The following is a 15,464-nucleotide window of genomic DNA, read 5'->3' as shown; positions in this document are numbered from 1 at the left end:
TGTGGCTAATTTTCATTAATGGCAACCTTTGCCATTGTGTATCTCTTTTGCAAGTCACAATGCCTCCTTAGAGCTGTAGGCACATCAGCCACAGTTCATTCCTGATCAAGACAAGACTGTGGTTACAGTGGATGTATGGGGTGGCATTGTCTCTCCAGTGGAGGGGGGGGATCTGCCTTTCACTGGGAGGTATCCCACCCCAGTCATTTGCCCCAGTCCATCTGGACCTGGAATGGGTGGACGATGTAAGAGTTAATCAGGCAGAGACATGCGTTATGCCAAATATCAATAATTCTTACAGAAGAATACAGTTTTGCTGTACCAGCTTGCTCATATCATCAGGCTACCAGAGTTGGGTTTGACCCATATCACTTGTCACTGTGACCCATGCCACTATCTACTGGGTCCCTATGGATTGGTGAACAGTTGGTAGACTGCCCATACCCCATTCTATCTGCACCTATTCATGTGCCATGTATTTGTATATATCCCATGTCTGTCCCTTTGTAGTGTGTGTAGATCTGCTTGTTTGTCTGTCAAGTTATATGTATGTTTTTATGCCTGTATTGCCTACCATCAACCTGCCTTCCTCCCCCTCCATTCCTTCTTCCCCTCTTCTGCCCTGTCCTCATCTTTTCTCTCTCTCTCTCTCTCTCTCTCTCTCAATATAAAAAATAGGTGTCTTTTCCCTTCAAAAATGACTCTATTTCCTCCCAGAGAGATTTTCATTCATGTGCTCCTACCATCTGATCTTCTAAAAGCTATTCCTCTGTTTTTATTTTCCTGTATTCACTTTTCAAACCTTTTCATGGTGGTGTTTACTATCTTCTTTATGCTCATCTATCAGATATAGAGTTAGTTTGCCACAGTAAGCATCTATTTGCATTGCCTACTGAAGCCTTGAATACATTCTCATGAAGGGAGGGAGGTTTAAATGGATACTCCCCTCTACTTACATTTTATTGTGCTTCACTTACATCATTTCTATTCTGCATGCTGTATAACTCCCTAAAGTATAGCAAACAGTCTGCTGACACGGTAGACCCCTGCTTAGTCACTCTAGTGTATTGTCTCCATAGTCTGCTGATCTGAAGCACAGACCTGTGAACCCTGGTCAAAGACTAAGGAAAAGTTTTAGGAAGCCATATAATGAGAGAGAATGAAAAAAATAGAATGAAAGCAGGGGAAAGTATAAGGAATAAATCAGTGTCTCTTTATCTGTATATACAAGAATCTAAGTGTGGCAATGGTGTCAGTGGTACAGACAGAAGAATGAGTAATAGACCTGGCAGTCACAAGCAGTCCAGGAATGCACATCTGTTCTAAAGGCAGTTGTGGCTGCTCTATGGGTATTCCTAACTGAAATTAACAGAGCAAGCAACAGCTTGTAATTAAAGGAATCTATAAAATGCCAAGCAAATAATAATCCCTTTACTCGAGACTGTGTAAGTCTAGGCGTCATTAGGGATATGTTATCAAAATTAGTCATTAATCAGTTTGATGGAAAACAGAAAGGTAGTAAACATTATGTTTCTGTCCCTGCCCATGTGCCTACTAAATATTTTTTCTTGAAGTACAACAAAGTAAAACAGATGTCAGAATAGTGTATAACATTCTTGTTTTTTCAATAAGGTTACCATGACTGTGAATAAAGTTGTGCCCAAGAGCTGATGATTAAACTAACTACATCAATGAGATAAGAATTTTAATTCTATCAAATGTTATGGGTAAACTTTATGATTCATGCCTCATTAGATTTTAGACTAGTATAGAAACTTTGGTAGAGTCTGTGCAGAACTGAATTTTGTCGTGAATAGCTAAAACTTGTACAACAAATCACAGTGTTATTCTCTATGATGTCATAAAAGCGACAAAAAGGGCTAGGTGGTCTACATAGCTATTTATTTATTGACTGATTTGTCTGTTTGCTTGTTTGTCTTTGCTATTGTCCACAGCTAGTGGGGTTTGGTATTACTGGTCTGATTATTCCCATAAAGACTTTAAGTCATGGACATTCAGAAGCCATATAGCTATAACACTTGGTGTCCTTAAGGTGTCATTTGAATACACCCCATGGGCCTCCATTACAAGAGGTTTAAGGTATTACACAGTGAAAACTGGATGTCAGTTGGAATATTTTGCAGGCACCTTAATGTTTATGGGTGTCAGCTGGCTTTGCAGCTCTATGTTTCTAAAATGTAGCCAAAAAATCCTCTTATGCTTTGTTGCTGATGTAACTAGGAAATTAAAACAGCCTGAACAGGCAAGTCTGCATTTTATGAGATTTGGCATTATTGGCCTGAAAATAGCCATAAACATTTAAAAAGTCAAAAGAAAAAATAGGCATTCAGAAGTGAAGTAGCTGTAACAATTTATATCTTTAAGAGGTCATTTGCATATATCCCATGAGCCTCCATTACATGAGGTTTAAGATATCACACAGCCAAACTGCAGCTTGGCTGCATTTTTCTTGAAAATTATTCTATAAACTGATAAATGTAGGTAGACTGCAGAACTGTAATATTTGTGTAATGAAAGTACCCCATCTATGCTGAGGTTCTGTTTCTATCAAATCTTGAAGCCAACTGGAAATGGCATAGATGTCTTAGTGTTCAGTAGGCATTTTGTCTTGTCCAAAGTGATATCCCATTAATCCCCACCTCCAGCAAGCTCATTGAACTTTAGCTCTCAGTAGGTAAGTCAGAATATCAACTTATAGCTTGTTACTAATCCCCTTCTGTGGCCCCACAGAATCAGCAAAACCTCATGGCATTCCTTGAAAATATCCCCATAAAAAATTATTCTACAATCTTCAATACCTTCAACTTTCCCTATACAGTAGAGTACTTATACTTGTAAAACTGGGTATGTACAGTGTTTCTTAGATTGGGTTAATGAGAATTCTCTGGATCAAATTGTCGGATGTCCCACAAAGGGTTGTAATATCCTGGAACTAGTTCTCACAAACTCAGCTCTGGCATATTCCCTGACTACAGCTGGTCCCTCATTAGTTAAGTTGGAAAAGAAACTAATTACCTTTATCCTCATAACATCCCCCCACTGGTAACCAAGACAACCCTCCTTAGAGACTTCAAAAAAAAACAAACATTTTACAACTGTGTGATGAAATATAAAAATTCACTCATATTATCCCACAGTGGTACAGGATATCCAGCCACTGATCTTTAGCATCTATATCATAACATCTAAACCGACAATGTTGAATACTTACATGAGCGAATATTCACGTACTCAACAACGGTATTCTGGGGGGCTGCACCCCCCACACTAAATATATATTCCTACTCCGAGATCACACTACAGTGAGGAAAGGGCAAAAATCCTGATCTTCACTGTACAGCGAACAAAATTAATAAACTTCGAGGATGTGATTTTTCGCTCAGTTGTGACATAGACACAATTTTTATACCCATTTAGACAAATGCATTGACAGGGCATTTTCCACCAGAACAAAATAACACAACAAATTTAACAACAAACCACCCTGGTGGTCAGTAGATATAAGTAAAATATACAATGGAAGAAAGAAACTGCTTAGATTACTTATTAGATCAGAACCTTCCATCAAAAAGATGACAGAAAATTCTTCACCAAGAAACTGAATGCAGCTGTAAATACCATCATAGTATCCCATAAACATAGGCTAGCTTCTGAGACTACCTTTTTTAGAAAACCAAGTAATAATTCACATCACTGCTTAGAACTTATATATAATGGCATCTCACATTCCAGTCGTAAGGATTTTGCCAACATACTAGCAACTAAATTAGCTGCTTATCCCCCCAGCCGACACTATCATAACCACTTCAGAAATCCTTGAGTCACTTGCCTCCATCATTTTCCTAAAACTCTCTCCAATGACAAGAGACCGCTTTAATGTGCTCCAATAATATTTTGGGTTGTGTAATAAGTAGTGTCCTCAGGCCCTTCCCGGGCATTTCCTTAATTCGCTCAACCGAAGCTTTCCCAAAGGATATGCTCCTGAGTCATGATGCACTTTGGTGGTGATGGTCTTCCATAAAGGTGGCCCCTCCATTGACCCTGGTAACTACAGATACATTAGTCTTACTAATCTTGTCTGCAGTGCCGTGGAATGCATGATCACCGACCTCAAACCAGGATATTAAAATATGATGAGGCTGGACCAACGACAATTCATGTTTGTAAAGGGTAGGTCATGCCTGCTAAATCTTCTTTGAAAAGGTAACACATGCAGTGGACAGTGACCACACTGTTCATGTTTTTTACCTGGATCTGGCAATGGTTTGACACCATGGCACAAGATAGGATTGTTAATAAATTAATGGCTGTAAACATTTATCCCTATATTGTAAGATGGATTCTAAACTGGCTTAAGGACTGAATGCATATTGTCTGTACTACAGCCCCTCCTTTTTGGCATTTATTGCTCTGAATTAAATAGTGACAACAAATATCTCTAGCTGAATTTGTTCTCTGATAATTGTAAGATTTGTGTAGTTAGTAAATCAATCAATGATGCTAATACCCTTCAAATGGAACTAACTTATTAACTCCTAGTGCACTAAAAAAGGGCTCAGACTAAATGCTAAGAAATGCAGTATCATCTCTATTGAAAAACAATAACTTCCATCTATGTACTGCATAAATGACACTCCACTCTCTAGTGAATCTGTGATCAGGAACTTGGGCTCATGGGTTGATCGCTCCTTTGATCACCATGTAGCAAATGTAGTCAGAAAATCCTTGTTTCACATAAAATTAATATTGTAACTTAGAAATGAAGTTTGGTAACAAACCATTTTGTCCAGGGACATCTTCAGAAGGGGGTTGGATAATATATTAGTGGGAGTTAAGAAGGTGGGGGGGGGGTATTTTGGTATGAACTTGCTACTCACCCTCCCTCCCCTTTTTGATGAAATAATATGGGATTGTAGTTATTTTATCAGTCTGAGGGACAGGCTTGCCCTCTTCTGTTGCCCCTCTGGTGTTGGATGTTCATTTCAATGAGTTGGGAAAGGAGACTGGGCAGTTGGAGGCTGCTTGACAAATAAGAAAAGCGAGCAGAAGTAAGTTCACTGCTTATTGGTCGGATGTAATTCAATAAGTGGTAAATGAAGTGAGTTGGTAAATGAAGTGAGTAAGTGAGTAGTGGGATGCTGCTTCATAAGTAAGAGAGTGGAGGTATGGACACTGCTTCTGGGTCAAGATGAGCAAGGTCACACTGTCCTGATTAATGTTACATGAATATTTTATGCTTTGATTAAAATCAGCTATATTATGTTTCATTTGTAATTAATAAATATAATTTAGCAAAATTATGTTTATGGAAGTTTAATAAAGGTCATCAAATGTCATTTGGTGTGATGTGTTTATTGAAGGGGACTGGTGCAAACAGAGTTGTTTAACATATTTTAAAGCAGACTATGCACTTGCACAATAGTACAGCTAACACCAAATATCCTTACATGAAATTGTAGCATAGATTTTATAACTATTTCACATAATATTAATTCTTTTTGTAAAAGGAACTGCAGTAACACATGCAGACATGGTAACTGATAGGTATGAATATTGTTTATATACACATGGTGGGAGTGGAAAAGCAATTTATTGTTATGAATTAAAAGTATTTATCAAAAGAGAAATAGTTAAAGAATAAGAAGTAATAAATTGTAGTATATCAGAAGAGTAATCCCTATGGAGGTTAGTTAGTATGGCATAACCTGGCTACAGGCAACATTTTCTAATAATTATGGGAATGAGATAGCACATGGCTTTTCATTTATTTGTTTTTTGCCTGGCTATTTATTTTTTACAACAGGGCTGGCCACCTGGCAGAGTGAACCTTGGCTGTAGATATTATTGTCACTGGTGACGTGACGCCCTGACCTATGTTCAAAAATGTGAAAAAAGAGTTGTGGATGTGGATGGATGGATCTGTATGTCTAACTATTTATTTACTTATATTTGTTGACTTGGAATGTATATCTGGGAAGCTTTCATTTTCAGTAGAGTCCAGGAGAGAAGACCACCAGAAAAATACAAAGTTCATAAAATCAAAACAAATCAAGAGAACTGAGACATTCCTCGGAATTCAATAACTGCCCCAATGTGGGTCACATAGCCCATCCTAAAAGTGCCCTGATGCATAATGTGGTATTTTACAGGTTCATAGAAACATTAGGTACAATGAGGAAAGATTTCAGTATTACCTACCACAAAGAGTAGAACATCACTTTCAATGGTAGGTAGCAGTGTTGACGGCTGCATCATGAAAGTGGAGGCACCCCGCCAGTCACTCACATGTATACACACACACACACACACACACACACACACACACACACACACACACACACACACACACACACACACAATAGAAGACACATATGTGCAAACACTGCACATATCCTATATCTGTCCCTGTTGTCTGAACTTCCATGAGGTCTGTTTTTCCACTGCCCACATAATTCAGGGATGATTACAATCAGTGCATAATGTCAAACATTTGAGTTTTACACTTCATATCCTTCATTGAATTCTTCATAGGGAAAAAGCTTCCCATCTTTTCCTCTCATGTGTTATGACATGTTGCAGGCATTGCATACTAGCCATACTCCTGAATAAATATGAAAAAAACAGCTATTGCTCTAATATATCAGTTAGTGCAGTAGGCTAATGCAGAGATTTCTCACTTCAAGGGTACGCAGATCAAATCTCTTTTCTGTTTATGTTTTTTTTTAACTTTAACTTTTAACAAAAAATCCCTGCTGTCTAGTGTTCCACTCACCCCTGACCTCCATACTGTTATAGTGCCATTTAGCCATCAAACATGATTTCTAAAGCTGTGTAGGATTAATAAAGCCACACTACAGTAGCAACATAGTGGCATCAATAATTTAGAAAAAGGACACGTCTTACATCTACCTTTTTCAGAAGCAAAAAGATTTGTGATACAGTTCATTAAAGGTGGAAGATTTGTGTGTTATTTAGCCAGTGATTCTCTACATCATATCACCTACTTAGAGGCGATCTCTGCTTGACTTACAAAGCTATGTTTGATCCAGCTCCGTTTGAAATGCTACATCTAAAGAAATCCCAGTCCCTCCGCACCACACACTCCAGAGACCTCAACCTTATTACCACAATCAACAGAACATGCTGGAGGGACACGTTCATAACCCAGAGACTGCCCATGCTATGGAATAGACTTCCCATACATGTCAAGCAGAGCACCTCACTGGCCATCTTCAAGAGAAATCTTGATGAGTGGATGGGAAATAGAAAAGTCACCTCGGGGATCACTCCTATGGCTCTACTCGACAAAGGCGGGAACTAAGGTCGAATGGCATGATGCCAGGGTAATCCCATGGGCTAGGCTTGTAAAGGCTCCAGAGCCATTGGCCTAGTACACACCTATAACCTATGAACCTATTTGTTATTCAAATTTTATGTTAATTAGATGTCCAGATTCTTACCTGGATATTTCTCTTTTCCAGGAACCTTGTGCCCATTTTCAATGTCTGCAGGTTGAGAGGTATGACCCTACCTTACAGTTAAACTCCCTGGCACTTACCTCTACTGCAATGGCAGAACATGGCTCTTTGGCTGTATCTATATTGCATAATTATAGGAGTAGTCATGGTAATCTACATGGCTGAGTGAGGTGCTTAAGTGCCTTCCTAGAGGCAGTTCCATGGGAGATAGCAAAAAGCTAATTAGCATATGCCTCTCCTTTGAACTGCCTCATTACCATATAGCACAACAGCAGAAATAGCCCAGGACAGTGCTGCATGTCTTAATACAAAAGCATTGCATTAGAGCTGTCTCTAAATTTAAAAGGGATATCATGAGGTATATATGCCTTGTGATAACACTTATGAATTCACCCCATTATAAGATACAATAAACAAGATTCAGACCACTATGTGACCTAAGACTATAATACATGTTGTATAATTATAGTAAGGGCTAATTGATACAGCTTGGACTGTCAAGATTAGTTAATAACTCATAAATCTGTGCAAACGTACAGAGGTGTCGGTTGACAGCAGCATCTGAGAAAAAAATCTGACCTAACACATATGCAACCATGGAGAGGTTCTTTATAGTGATCAGGCTATTCATCCCACTTATCTCATCTTTGCAGTAATGATTAATCCTGGTTCATATTTCAGTTGATGGGACCATGTTTCACCAAAATGTGTCCCTAAACCAAGCATGTATTTTATGTTTCAGTTCATTTTAGCTAAACAGCCTCATTTTAGCTTCACTGTATGTTTTGATTTCAGTATCTTCTTTCTGTCCTTGCGCATATTGACCAATGTCCTTTCATTGCTTTTGTTCTTTTCGAATAGCGGTTTTAGCGAGGCTTGAAGTGATCTGCAGACTGACTGCCTTGTACGTACCTATGAACCTATCAACTTCTTCCAAAACCAGGGACGCTTCTTCTTTGCCTGCTTTTTTTTGTGTCACCTGACCCATCATTCCTTTACATTAATATCATAATGTCGACAAAGAGTCTCATTCTCACAGCCTTCAAACTCTTCCATACCAATTGCCCTTTTGGTAATAAAATCTGCTTTAGTTCATCTGTGCTTATTCATTTAACATTGTTTTCCACTCTTCATTTGGCAGCTTGACATCAATGCTTACTCAGTCAGAAAACCTATTTATATTACTTGCTCTTTTACCAAGCAAAGCATACTAGTTCCAGTGTAACTATCTCTTAGGGTTGTGACAGAATGAAATCTGGGCTGAATCAGTGCCATTACTTAAATATGAGCTATCAATCAGGCCACCCATTTTAAATACCCACATTATTAAATTTAGGATTATAGAGAGCTAAAGCCTATTTTGAAAAGCAATGGACATAAGCCATGATCTTGTCCTGAATGTGAAATATTTTCATCAATCAGCATACTGTCTTTTATGATACACACTGTACAAACCACTACGAGGTGAAAGTGTATTGCCAGTTACCTTTTCAACGTAACTTTGGGATGTCAAAAGAAAACCACAACTCCATGAGAAAATCACTAAAGAATAAAAGCAGAGAATGCCATTTAACTTGAAAAGCAATTCTTCTCCAAATGACTGATAAATGATCTGCTAGCACAAAGAAGACACCCACAAATTTGATTGCTGGCTGTAACAAAGATGTATTTACTTCCTTGTTCTTGAAAAATGAGGAAATAATTACCTTGTTGCAGTAAAACTCTGATGCGAGCATTGGCTGTATCACAGAACTGTATCCTTTTGTATTCTTGAAAAAGTAACAAAATATATTGTTAAGAGTATAATTGTGATGCCACAGATATTGTTAATATAAATATCGCAACATGGTCTAACTACCCTCAGTGAATATGATGAGTGCCGATACCAGCTCCCACCACTTTCCATGTAATACAAATACTGGCCAAAATAAGTCCATTCTGAGCTTCATTTAAATGAATACTTTGTTGATTTCAGAGCGCTACATTTGAAAAGTGTAATAAGATTAAAGAACTGCATGCAGCAAAGAAAAAGCAAATGCATTCTAGTTGGGATATGACGTACTGTACCATTAAGTTTGATGAGACTAGTTAGAAAAATATCCAAAATACAGCCTTGATGTGTAATCATCCCTTTGGATTAAAGAAATATTTGTACATAGTTTTAAGACTCCACTAATCTTAAATTCCTTGTTTACTTGCCAGTAAAATAAAAGGTGGTATTCATAGTCAAACACTTCACAAATGCATAACAAGAATCTGCAAATATCGCAGTTAAACCTTATTTAAATGAGCAAAGTGTGAAAAACCAATGTTGGTTTTGAAATGTCTGAGCTATGTCAGGGAACACCAACAACAGTTTTGCACATCTGAAACAGAACAAAATAACAGGATAGAAGGAAGTTTCTCTGTTCACTGTGAGAGAGGGAGCTTTGAGCAGCCTATCTGTCCCTGGAGGAGTGGTTTTGGCCCAGAAATTAGTAGTTTATTGGCCATTTTGAGCTAATTTCTATCTCTTTCATTTCCCTGCTATAAAACCCACATTTGCAAAGTTTTTGTGCTGGTATACAGCTCAGCAAGCTCCTGCCTGGTGCCCTGCAGAGTTCTACAGCAGCAGAGAGACAAAACAAAGACTTTGGAGTGATTAAGCATCATTTTTCTGCATTTTCTTGCTGCCTTTAGCTAATTTTACCTAAAACAATGATTTTCTAGAGTTTCTGTGATTTAAAAAGCTTGTTTCAGCTACATATTGTACTTATTTTACTGCCTGCACTTTAACAAAGTCATTTTTTGTGTTTAAATTACCTGTTTAAGTGTTGTAGGCTACACACTCAAATGTGATAGCAATTCTGTGCATTTAAAGTTTTTTTTTATTGTATATGCTTTATTTTCTGAAAAAAAAATATATATATATATACTTGTTTTCCCACCTTTCTAAGCAAGTATAGTCCAGTTTTCAGGTTAGTGCTGAATTCAGGGCTGTGTTACAAGTTTCTGTGTTTGCCCATACCTTACTTGGATAGAAGGAAGTTTCTCTGTTCACTGTGAGAGAGAGAGCTTTGAGCAGCCTATCTGTCCCTGGAGGAGTGGTTTCAGCCCAGAAATTTGTAGTTTATTGGCCATTTTGGGCTAATTTCTATCTCTTTCATTTCCCTGCTATAAAACCCGCATTTGAGCGGTTTTGCATGCCGGGCAGTGCCGGTTAGCTACAGTATAGCTATTCCGGGCTCCACAAAGTCTACTCTTCAAATTTTCCCTTGGGACTAGACAAACTTTCAACTTAAGCACTCAAACCATTCACTTCTCATACCGGCACTTGCTCAAAACTCATAGCAAGCACTGATAAACCTTAGCACTAGACCCCCCCCCCCCATACTGTAGATCAGGACAAGGCTCTCTGTTCGACCTTACCAGCCAATCAGTAAAACAGTTCACTGTACCTATCCAGGCATGTCCAAAGGGCAGTTTCAGGTGTACTCTTCGGTCCAACTGGTGAATCTGGGCATTTTGAGGCAATGTTACAATTGCCTCATGTACACAGACAACCCTCTCCTCCTTCCACCAAACACTAATACATATGAGAGATGCAATTATACAGCCAAACTGGAGGCTTAGCTCTCTCAACCCAAGACTAGACCAGGCATTCAAGATGAGAAGGGAATTACTTGCATCACACATAGACCTATGAAACCAGCACCGGCAAAAAAAAAATACATAAATACATGAAAACATACTCGGAGGCTCTAAATAAAAATCTGCAGAAGCAACAGAGACCTCCAAAGCAGACATCCAAGCAACCTCCACCCCCCAACACAAACCATGAAACACATACTTCACAAAACCAGTGTGCCACACAATGACAGCCCTTAAGGCAAAATAACATACCCAACACACTAGTAATAGGTGACTCTATAGTCAGGCACACTGATGTCCCACTCACTAGCCTGAACAAGAAGAAGGTTACTGTTAGCTGCCTGTCAAGTGCCAGGATCAACCAGATAACACAAGCACTCAGATCACTCCAGAAAAAGCACAAATATGACTCTTTCATTGTCCATGTTGGTGTGAATGACCTGAGTCATACCTCCCTGGACTACATGAAAAGAGACATGGAGGAGCTCTCTGATCATGTAGCCCAGGCTGGTATGACCCTGACCCTGAGTAGCATCCTGCCCTCACCAAGAATGATACCATGGTATAGAGAAAAAAATGATCAATTTCAACAATTGGCTAAGCTTCTGGTGTCATTCAAAGGGGATCCAGTGTCTGTCAGCCTGGGATGACATGTTCGACAAGCCACGCTGCTTCGCTAGAGATGGCTTGCATCTGTCACCCTTAGGCTTTCGAATACTGGCCAAGGCTCTTGCCACCCCCATAGTGCCTTTTTTAGGCAAGGCTCAAAAGACAAACCCACCACTGTAAATAGCACATGTAACAAAAAACTGAGGGTAATGCTACTCAATGCCAGAAGTCTAAACCTCAAAATGCATGCACTAGAGGCACTCCTCAGTATGGAGAAAATCGATATATGTGCAGTAACAGAAACCTGGTTTATGGCCCCAGAGAGCACCCCAGCACTACCAGGCTACAACTCATACCATACATTTCACATGCCACAAAACCCGGACCGAAATACAAAAGGCGGGGGAGTATCCATATTCATCAAGGATACCCACACCTCCAGGTTAGTGGCACAGCTTGATGATTCAAAGATCATCCATGTGCAACTAACAATGGGCAAAACTGCTATTCAAATTATAGCTTGCTACAGATCACCCACCATGTCCCAGGACTCCCACTCCACATTCCTGCAAACACTGGGAAACATAAAGGTCCTACCAAACACCCTGATAATGGGTGATTTCAATTACCCAAACATTAACTGGGAGAACTACTCAATTACAAACTCCCTTTCCCAACATTTCCTAGAATGTATAAACTCAAATGCCTTGGATTAACTGGTCAACACCCCCACCAGAAGTGACAACATATTGGACCTGGTCATCACCAACATGGGTGACCGGTGTTCCACACCAGAGGTCAACCCCTCACTGGTTAGATCTGACTATAAACTAATAACTCAGGATATCCACATTCCGCCACCACCCCCGGTCAAGGAAACCACATTGAAAAACTTTTCAAAAGCAAACTTCACATTACTTAAGACCAAGGTGGGAAGTTTCAAAGCCCCCCCATGCTAAAGGATAACGCAGTCCAAGCTGCAAAATCCTTTACTAATGCACTCTATGGGCACTTACAAGAATGCATGGATCATGCTATCCCAAACAAAATCAAGACTCACTCCTCCAAGAAAAGGAAACCAGTCTGGAGGACCCCTGCCATAAATCAGCTATACAATAGAAGGAGTAAACTAGTACAGAAAAGAATAAAATCCCAGGAAGGGAAGACATCCCTGATCAGTATCAGCAAGAAACTACGTTCCCTCATAAAATCATCCAAGGCTAGCTTCAAAAGAAAAATTGCCATGGACTCCAAAGATAACCACAAGGCATTCTTTAGCTGTGTCAAGAATCTAAGTGGCAATTCTCAGATCTGCTCGGAGTTAGTGCAGAATGGCACAAAATACACTGAACTGACTGATATAGCCAACATCCTGGCAGACAGGTTCAGTGCAAACTTCACGCCCCTCTCACCCCCAAAAGGGCCCATAACTATATCAGACGAATGTAGTGCCCCTGAAATAACAGACACTCAGGTTAAAACAGCCCTCTCCAAAGCCAAAAATACAGCATCAATGGGACCGGACGGTGTCCCAGGCTGCATCCTACATGAGCTCAAAGATGAACTAACCCCTCACCTAAACATACTGTTTAAACTCAGCCTCTCCACAGGCTACGTACCCACAGAGTGGCGCACAGCAATAGTTATTCCACTCCACAAAGGTGGAGCCACAACGGACGATGGGAACTATCGCCCTATAAGCCTGACTAGCTTGGTCTGCAAAGCTATGGAGTGCATCATAATGGATCTCATTAACAGAGACATTGGAAACCTCCAAACACTGGACCCTACCAAGTTCAGCTTTGTTAAGGGCAGATCATGCCTCCTAAACCTGGTGGACGTCTTTGAGACAGTTACCAAGGCTATAGATGAGGGAAAGATGGTCCACACAGCCTACCTAGACCTTGCAAAAGCCTTCAACACCATTCTCCACTCAGGTATTATAGACAAGCTCACCAGCCTGAACATAAACCCCTACATCACGAGATGGGTTGCCAACTGGCTCATGGACAGAACCCACATGGTAAGAGTTGCGGGAGCTAGGTCTGACTCTAAACCGGTTATAAGTGGCATTCCCCAGGGCTCAGTCCTAGGACCCCTCCTATTTGGCATATACTTCTCAGAGGTACAGGCAAGCACAAGAGGACTATGGCTGACCAAGTTCGCAGACGACTGCAGACTAGAGGCTATAATTGACTCTCTGGATGATATAGACATCCTGCAAAAGGGTCTCACTGAGACAGATACCTGGTGTCAAAACCATGGCCTCAAGCTAAATGTCAAAAAGTGCATAGTCATCCCCTTTGGAAAAAACAAAGTACCCACAAACTACCACATAGGTGGTAGCCCCCTAAATACGGAAGATGTAATAAGGGATCTGGGGACCCAAGTAGTTAGTAACCTCTCCTTTGATAATCACGTTGCAAAAGTGGTTAGAAAATCCTTCTATGTGGCCCACCTAATTATAAAAGGGTTTATTCAGATCGAAAGAGGTCATTGGGCCCCTCTATACATCACTCATCAGACCCATCATAGAGTACAATGCCCCATTTGGGATGTACCTTACAAGACACCTGCAACAACTGGAAAGACCACAGAAGTACCTCACCAAGAGGATCACTGGCCTCAAGCAGATGCCCTATGCAGCTCGACTGAAGAAACTCCAGCTGTACTTGGTTGCATACCACCTATTCAGAGGTGATCTCTGCCTGACATACAAGGCCATGTCCAACCCAGAATTGATAGACATGCTCCACTTAAAGAAAACCATATCCCCTCGAGCACACACTCCAGGGATCTAAACCTCACCACAACAATAAATAGGATGTGCTGGAGGGATAAATTCCTGTCTCAGAGACTTCCCATGCTCTGGAACAAGATTCCAGTTTACATTAGGCAGAGCTCCTTGCTAACCCTCTTCAAGAGAAACCTTGATGAGTGGATGAGAAACAAAGTTTACCCCAGGGATCACTTCAGTGGCTCTGCTGGACAGAGGCACAGGGAATTAATCTAAGGGGCTGCGAAAGCCAACACATTCCAGCTAGGCTTATAAATGCCTTCGGCCAGATAGCCTAGTATTTACCTATGAACCTATAACAAGAAATAACTGTAGTTATGTGTGGAATATTCCTTATGTATGTAAAATCACTTAAGGTAATATACATTTCTGGCAGAAGGCTGCAGGGACAACACTCCATGGATGTCTGAAGAATTTACTATGCAAACCTGCATTGGACAGAGCTGCACAGTGGTGGCCACAGCTTACCTAAATTGTTTTGAGGTTGCTTTTATTCACTGTAAAGGGTGTCATTTCATTACATAGATACCCTATATGGTCAGAAAGGGGGGAAGATAAGACAACTAGAAATAGGTGAGAGAGAAGACAAGAGGAACAAAAAAAGACACATTAAGAGGGTGTGCTGGAAGAAGTAGAAGAGGATGAGCACTATGTTTTTGTGGGGACAGACCACCATTTTTTTTTTTGCAAAGGAAACTTGGAGAAGAAAGAAGGGCAGAGTGTGTACAAAAGAAGGTTAGGGAAGAGTTAAGTTATGTTTTTAGACAAAAATACAGAACACAGACAAGACAGACAGGAATATTATGGTGTGCTGACAGTGGGAGGGGAGACACGATATACAGATGGCAGACAGACACAAAAGGAAGATTTGGAAATCTTGGAGGCAGCTTTAACCCCTGTCTGGAGGACCTCAAATATTACCCTGCCCT

The 15,464-nt window shown here is 40.2% G+C and overlaps 1 protein-coding gene across 3 annotated transcripts in view; it reads left to right on the top strand.

The window, feature by feature from the left end:
• Positions 1–15,464, top strand: part of CCHR1.PART2H1orf216 (chromosome chr1.part2 C1orf216 homolog) — a 130,249-nt gene that overhangs the window by 49,685 nt on the left and 65,100 nt on the right. The gene's annotated exons all lie outside the window — the stretch shown is intronic.

This window comes from Protopterus annectens, chromosome 1.part2, assembly GCF_019279795.1.
Source record: "Protopterus annectens isolate FY-2018-M chromosome 1.part2, PAN1.0, whole genome shotgun sequence".
NCBI lineage: Eukaryota > Metazoa > Chordata > Ceratodontiformes > Protopteridae > Protopterus > Protopterus annectens.
This window is presented reverse-complemented; position numbering and strand designations above follow the sequence as displayed.